Genomic DNA, 8,641 nt, shown 5'->3' with positions numbered 1-8,641 from the left:
CAGACATGGACTGAAAGCCTTGAAACAGGGCTGTAATCTACACAAAGTTAGAAAATAGGGCATTGCAGAGCCCTATTTTACGTATCAGAGGAAATGTAAAGAGATACTTTAAGCGGTCTCTCAGTTGGGGTGGCTGAAGTTACACTAGTAAAAGGAAGCCATGAGATTGTTAATACTGCATTATTTTTAGAGAGAGGTGAAGGGATGTTGAAACAGGTGTAGATTGCACTAACTTTATCTGATTACACAAAGATCCTTACAATGATTAGGCTACATCTTGTATCACACCATAGGTCATAATCTCATTTTGGAAATTACAGGGTTCCCTATCGAGAGGTCTCTCCTATTGCATAAGTAGCTTATGCTATGAGAAAACTCCATTTCTCGAGAAATATTGAAGTCTTTATGTAAACGCATTGCAGCTGCACAGCAGACAGCGATGAGCGAGGCAGCTCGGTCATTGGCTGTGCCGCGGCAACTGCTCGAACCAATGACGGGGCGACTCTGAACGCGCGACCGATGGTAGCGCTGCCTCGCGTTCCAGCGCTCAGAGCCTGCCGAAATTAGCATAGGCAGGCTATATAATGGGCACCCCGTCATGCGAGTTCCTTTAGGTTCAATCGACTGAAGCGAACTGACCAAGCACAAGCACGGCAGCTTACGCAATACTCGTTCCCTCCTCTCAGGGATCCGAGGTTACGTTAGTAACCAAGTCGTTCCCTATCGAGAGGTCTCTCCTATTGCGTAAGTAGCTTACGCTATGGGAACACCATGTAAAACGCCGTGCGTGCTGACTTCGCTCTATAAAACCAGAGGCAGTTGCCTGAGCTTTAAAGCAAAGTGATGATTCCCCGAGCCAGCCAACGGCGAGCTATATACAGGGATATTACAGAGCGTCCTTGCCAAGGTGGGCGCTCTTTGTACAAACACAAGCACACATCTTATGTACTGAGCTTTTTATGTACTGGTACCTTCTCTTCGCTGGATCCTCCGGATTGTTGGAGTCTTTCGCCGCCGTTGACAAGCTTACAGCGGGACTGCTAAGAGGACGGCGGCGCCTTCAGCCGCCTTCGAAGCCTTCTGCTACGCCATCCGGCGCGCATCGCATATCCTTTACTGCGAGCGCTCACCCCGCAACGCTTTTAAAAGTAAAAGAGTGATTTTCCAAGGCGTTGTTTCAAATGCCTTCAGCCTGTGCCTCGTGCAGAGCACATCATCTGCACTCGCTGCCTGGGTCTGGACCACGCAGAAGCTGCACTCATTCAGGGCGGATGCCCCGAATGCGACTCCTTGGGCCTCGCCGAGCTGCGCGCTCGCTTTGCCGTTTTCACCGCAAACAAGCCGGCTTCCACCGTGCTGCCACCTCCGTTCGAGCCGCGCAAGAAAAAGCGCCGCTCACAGAGGCGCCGACTTCGGTGACGTCATGCCGGCTCAGTCCCCGCGTACATCACCGCTACCATAAATCTCCCCGCTGCCAGTCCACTTCACGAGAGCGGACCTGCACCCCTCCAACAAAGCGGTGGGTCTCGTCTCGTTCGGCACATCAGGGGACGACAATGGAAAGGATGACAGCCTCTCTCTTGACGCTGCATCCGACGACTGGCCGGGCTTGTTCGACCCCGCGCCATCGACATCAGCGGACACAAGCGCGGGCACCAGCATGGACTCGGAAATCGTCCGTATCCTGTCAAAAGCCGTGGAAGACCTCGGGCTCGACTGGTCTTCTCCGGAAGAAACCGCCCGCAGCCGGCTAGACGAGTGGTTCCTGCAGGGGCGCCAGCAGGCCCCCCGACAGAGACCCTCTCCTTTCTTCCCTGAGGTCCATGACGAGCTCACAAAGTCGTGGAAAGCCCCGCACTCTGCTCGCCTAAAGCCTTCTTTTTCTTCCTCGCTCTCCTCAGTGGACGGCGCGAGAGAAAGAGGCTACGAGGCAACTCCACCCCTCGAGGAGACCGTGGCCAACCATCTATGCCCACCCTCCACCGCTGGATGGAAGGCCAGAGCTTCTCACCCCTCGAAGCCCTGCAGAACCACCTCAGCTCTCGCCGGTCGCGCATACGCCGCCGCCGGCCAAGCTGCGTCAGCGCTGCATTCGATGGCTGTCCTACAATTTTTTCAGGCCAAACTTCTCCGCACCATGGACGAGTCTGGACCTGAACCCGAGGCTTTCAAGGACCTGCGCAGCGCTACGGACGTAGCCCTGCGAGCCACAAAGGCCACCGCCCAATCCATCGGCTGGGCCATGGCTAATTTGACCGTCCTTGAGCACCATCTGTGGCTAACGCTAACGGAGATGAAGGACGCGGATAAGGCACCATTTCTTGACGCGCCTGTCACTCCAAGCGGCCTGTGAGAGAATTCACTGAGCGCTTCACTGAGGCTCAGAAGGATTCGCAAGCTATACATCACTTCCTGCCCAAGTGCTCCAGCTCGTCTCAGAAACTGCCCCAGCAGCAGCAGCGAGCCAGGGCAGAGCCGCCCGTCTCCCAGCCGAAGAGCAGACCTGAAAAGGACGCTCGACGCCGCTCGCGTTCCGCTGGCCGAAGAAAGCCGCACAAGCAACGAGGTCCTCGGCCCAGAATCACTCTGAACACGGAGCCTCGTAAGTCTTCCTAGCAACAGGAAGAAAAAGAGAGAGTACGTGTCTCGCAAAAGCCGGACCGCTCTCTCTCAAACATCTAAAACATTACCCAGTCCCCTTACAGGCGGCTGGAAATGTCTATACAGCAGTCAATGGGCCAGTCATTAAACTCGCTCACCTGCAATCAAACGCCGTTTTTACGGTGACACACAGAAATCACGAAAAGAGTCATTTTCTGCCTGTGTCACTAAGGGTTCACATGTCCACACTAAAGTGCGCATTCCCACATATCAATACTGTCCAAACAGTGCCAAATACCTCCCCAGTTCAGGCTGGATGTCCCAAAAATGTAGATCGTTTGCCTATTGTCATGTATGCACCACTACACACAAGCACTGTTCCCACAGTTATAAACACTTCCCCAGTAAAAACGGGAAATACTATAAGTGTAGCGCGCGTGCCTGCTGTACTGCACGCACCCCTACACACAGCTACCCATACAGTTTCAAACAGCTCTCTATTTCATGCCGCAAGCATCACAGATGCAATGCGCGAGCAAAGAAACTCCCCGCTAAATGTGGAAAGCTTTATGAATTTGGCGCGCATGAAAGTGAGAAATGAAAGTGAGAAAAGATGTGTCACATGTTCTACGCACCGAGGTGCTCAAACTGATAGAGAAGGGCGCTATAGAAACTGTTCCTCCCTCTTTGAGCGAGGCGGGTTTTTACAGCCGCTATTTTCTCGTCCCGGAAAAGGACGGTGGCCTTCGCCCCATCCTGGATCTCAGACATCTGAACAAAGCTTTAATTATTCGCTCGTTCAGAATGTTAACAACCAAACATATCCTCGCGCAAGTTCGCCCCGGGGATTGGTTTCTATCAGTGGATTTGAAAGACGCTTACTTTCACATGGACGCGGCACTTTCCCCCCTGAGACAGCGGGGAGTGCGAATACTGAATTACCTCGACGATTGGCTAATCATAGCACAATCAGAGGACCAGTTAATGACGCACAGATCTTGGATTATCAGCCATCTAGAATGCCTGGGTCTGAGAATCAATTTTGCAAAGAGCGTGCTATCCCCCAGCCAGAATATCTCTTTTCTGGGAATAGTGCTAGACTCAGTGCAGATGACAGCGCGCCTCTCATCAGAGCGCGCTCTCTATTCGACGCCTTGCAACATCGTTCAGAACGGCGCGCACGCCCCGTCAAACGATTTCAAAGAATGCTCGGTCTCATGGCCTCGGCATCAGCTGTACTCCAGCTAGGATTGTTGCACATGCGTCCTCTCCAGCGCTGGCTCAAGAGCCGTGTCCCCACTCACGCGTGGCGCTCGGGCCACTTTTTGATCAGAGCGAATCACGGCTGTATAAAAGCCCTGACGCCCTGGAAAGCCATCAACTGGTATCAAACCGGCGTGAGTCTGGGCGTGAGTACGCGGAGAAAAATGATCATGACAGATGCCTCCAAAATAGGATGGGGGCCCTTTACGAGGGCAGGCCTGTCTCCGGGTTTTGGTCAAACCCGAAAAGCGCCTACACATAAACTGTCTGGAAATGAAAGCGGTCGCCTTGGCTCTCAGAGCCCTGCTTCCGTACCTAAAAACGAACACGTCCTGGTCCGAACGGACAACATGACGGTAGTTTCGTATATAAATCGCCAAGGTGGACTCAGGTCGAGCTCCCTGCACTCTATGGCCAGGGAGCTCATTCTATGGTCACAATACCACCTGCGCTCGCTAAGGGCAGCGCACGTGCCAGGTGTCCTGAACCAAGGAGCGGACATGCTATCCAGAGACAGGGTTCTCCCAGGAGAATGGTCTCTCCACCCTCTGACGGTTCAGTGGTTATGGCAAACCTTTGGCGAGGCAGAGGTCGACCTCTTCGCCTCCAAGGAAAACGCGCACTGTCCTCTCTTCTTCTCAAAAAGCACGGACGCGCTCGCCCAAGTTTGGCCGAGCGCGTCCCTTGTAAGCCCTTGCATGCTTTTCCCCCGATCGCGATGCTACCTCAGGTCATCAGTCGGATCAGGGAGGTGAAATGTGCAGTGCTCCTGGTAGCCCCACTCTGGAAAAACCCGACGTGGTTTCCAGAACTGATACAGATGATGCAATCTGCCCCATGGCCGATTCCGCTGAGGCAAGACCTCCTCGGACAGGCCAGCGGGATGATTCTTCATCCCCGCCCCGATCTGTGGGCCCTCCATGCATGTCCCCTCAACGGGTTCCCAAGAACCTCCCCAGTGGAGTTTTGAGAACCATTACTGAGGCGCTACGAGGCGCTTGTATGCCCGAAAGTGGAAAGTGTTCAGTGACTGGTGTGATACCAAGAGTTTGAACCCCAAAACGTGCGAGATACCAAGTGTACTCGTCTTTTTGCAGGAGGTGCTGGAGGCGGGCCGCACACCCTCCACGCTCAAAGTCTATGTGGCTGCCATAGCGGCGTCACACAATCCTGATAAAGGACATTCATTAGGGAAAAACGATCTGATCGTTCGTTTCCTAAGAGGCGCTAGGAGGATGAACCCTCCTCGCCCACCTTCGGTGCCGATCTGGGACCTGGCCACGGTCCTGGACGCACTCAAGGGTGCCCCGTTCGAACCTCTCCGAACCGTGCACCTTAAGCAGCTCTCGCTCAAAACCGCGCTCTTGCTGGCGCTCGCTTCAGTTAAAAGAGTGGGCGACCTGCATGCGCTGTCATCAAGCGCTGCTTGCCTGGAATTTGGACCTAACGACTGCAGAGTTGTCCTTAGGCCAAAGCACGGGTATATTCCTAAAGTGCTCTCTACACCCTTCAGAGCACAGGTGATATCTCTGGCAGCGCTATCATCCCCAGCAGACGAAAGCGACGCAAATTTACTCTGCCCGGTCAGGGCACTCAGAGTATATTTGGAACGTTCTGCCCTGTTCAGACAGACGGAACAATTATTCGTATGCTTTGGCGGCCGAACTAAGGGTCTCGCTGTCTCAAAGCAAAGAATATCGCACTGGATAGTGGATGCTATAGCGCTGGCTTATGAAGCCAAGGGCCTTCAATGCCCCTTAGGCATCAGAGCTCACTCTACGAGGAGCATGGCCTCCTCGTGGGCGTGGTCGAGTGGGATACCCATTGAAGATATTTGTGCGGCGGCAGGCTGGGCCTCGCCTTCGACATTTATCAGGTTTTATAACCTACAGGTCCCCTCATTGCATTCCAACATTCTATCAGCCTGACTATAGAATGGAATAGAGTGTGTGTATGCTGGACATCACCTCCTCCCTTATAAGGTCCGTCTCTGACCGACTTAGAGGATTTATTATGCGTACCAGTACATAAAAAGCTCAGTACATAAGATGTGTGCTTGTGTTTGTACAAAGAGCCCGCCTTGGCAAGGACGCTCTGTAATATCCCTGTATATAGCTCGCCGTTGGTCGGCTCGGGAATAATCACTTTGCTTTAAAGCTCAGGCAACTGCCTCTGGTTTTATAGAGCTGAAGTCAGCACGCACGGCGTTTTACATGGTGTTCCCATAGCGTAAGCTACTTACGCAATAGGAGAGACCTCTCGATAGGGAACGACTCGGTTACTAACGTAACCTCGGTTCCCTTAGAGGAGGGAACGAGTATTGCGTAAGCTGCCGTGCTTGTGCTTGGTCAGTTCGCTTCAGTCGATTGAACCTAAAGGAACTCGCATGACGGGTGCCCATTATATAGCCTGCCTATGCTAATTCCGGCAGGCTCTGAGCGCGTGAACGCGGTAGCGCTACCATTGGTCGCGACGTTCAGAGTCGCCCCGTCATTGGTTCGAGCAGTTGCCGCGGCACAGCCAATGACCGAGCTGCTTCGCTCATCGCTGTCTGCTGTGCAGCTGCAATGCGTTTTAAATAAAGACTTCAATATTTCTCGAGAAACGGAGTTTTCCCATAGCGTAAGCTACTTACGCAATACTCGTTCCCTCCTCTCAGGGAACCGAGGTTACGTTAGTAACCGAGTCGTTCGTACAGATGCTTCAAAGTGAACTTTAAGGTCTTTCAAGACTTTTCAAGCACATTTGTATTTGTTTTCAAGGACTATGCAAGATATGACATTCAAACTCATCATCATTTGTTCATTTTAAATAAACAAATACACATTATATTTATTAATAAAAAATGTTTTTTTGAAATACCACTTATTACAACACAACTCACAAGTGTGCAGCTTTAAAATGCACTTAACTTTCCAACAAAAGTGAATAATTGGAACCTTAAAAAGTTGCATGTGACTCATGAGCTATGTTACATGTTTTTTAAAAATACAACAGCTTTATGTGAGGAACTGGCCAAAATTGCTACAGTCTACAGTATGTTGTCAGCCAGATTTCTGTGTGACACAAAGCTTTCTTTCCACAAGGGAAAATAACATTTTCTGCATTCAAACCTCAGAAAGTTTTATATATCTCATTTGAGACATTTTTAATCTGGATTAAATCTGGATGCGCTGTTGCCTGATCTGCATAATTCCTTTAGTGAAAGGCGCACTATACCAGTGCAGAGAGCGCATGCTAATAATTAGCACATTTATCAGGCGCAATTCATCCTTAGTGAATTCCCCCATGTGTGTTCCGTCTGCACCAGCGGAAGAACATCTTTCTCTAATAGGATTGTAACCGTGGTTTTTCAAAATATATAAATACATTTAAGCTATTTAACTCTTTCTGCAATTTATTTCAATTTTTTTTTTTTTTTTTTACATTTAAAGCAATTTTTACGCACCTGTTGGTAAAAATAAAAATAAAAATAAAATAAAAATCTAATTCAAGTACTTCACACACTTCAACATTGGCGGCCAAAAGTTTGGAATAATGTACAGATTTTTTGGGAAACAAATTGGCACTTTTATTCACCAAAGTGTCATTCAACTGATCACAAAGTTTAGTCAGGACTTTAATAACATGAAATATTACTATTACATTTTGATTTTTTGTTTCAAAATTAATTGTTTCTTCCACGTGCAGCAATAACAGCTTTACAGATCCTTGGCATTCTCACTGTCAGTTTGTCCAGATACTCGGGTGACATTTCACTCCACACCTACTGTAGCACTTGCCATAGATGTGACTGTCTTGTCGGGCAATCCTCACCCACCTTACAGTCTAGCTGATCCCACAAAAGCTCAATGTGGTTAAGATCCATAACACTCTTTTCCAATGATCTGTTGTCCAGTGTCTGTGTTTCTTTGCCCACTCTAACCTTTTCTTTTTGTTTTTCTGTTTAAAAGTGGCTTTTTCTTTGCAGTTCTTCCCATAAGGCCTGCGCCCCTGAGTCTTCTCTGTACTGTTGTACATGAAACTGGTGTTGAGCGGGTAGAATTCAATGAAGCTGTCAGCTGAGGACATGTGATGAATCTATTTCTCAAACTAGAGACTCTGATGTACTCATCCTCTTGTTTAGTTGTACATCTGGTCTTCCACATCTCTTTCTGTCCTTGTTAGAGCCAGTTGCCCTTTGTCTTTGAAGACTGTAGTGTACACCTTTGTATGAAATCTTCTGTTTTTGGGCAATTTCAAGCATTGAATAACTTTCATTCCTCTAAACAATGATTGACTAACAACTTTCTAGGGAAAGCTGTTTCTTTTTTTGTCATTTATTACCTAATATTGATCTTAAGACATGCCAGTCTATTGCATACTGTGGCAACTCAAAAACAAACACAAAGACAATGTTAAGCTTCATTTAATGAAACAAATAGCTTTCAACTGTGTTTGATATAATGGCAAGTGATTTTCTAGTACCAAATTAGCAATTTAGCATGATTACTCTTAGAGTGATGGCTGCTGGAAATGGGGCCTGCCTTGATTTCATACAAAATTACTTTTTTCAAATAGTGATGGTGCTGTTTTTTACATCAGTAATGTCCTGACTATATTTTGTGATCAGATGAATGCTACATTGGTGAATTAAAGTACCAATTTCCTTATGAAACAGCAAAATCCATATATAATTCCAAACCTTTGGCTGCCAGTGTATAATTGTATTAAAATGTACAGGTGGTCATAATGATTGATTATCGATGTGGTGTTAATAATATTGAAATGCATAGCC

Source organism: Xyrauchen texanus, chromosome 31 (assembly GCF_025860055.1).
Source record: "Xyrauchen texanus isolate HMW12.3.18 chromosome 31, RBS_HiC_50CHRs, whole genome shotgun sequence".
In the NCBI taxonomy this organism is placed as follows: domain Eukaryota; kingdom Metazoa; phylum Chordata; class Actinopteri; order Cypriniformes; family Catostomidae; genus Xyrauchen; species Xyrauchen texanus.
Note: the sequence above shows the minus strand (reverse complement) of the source record.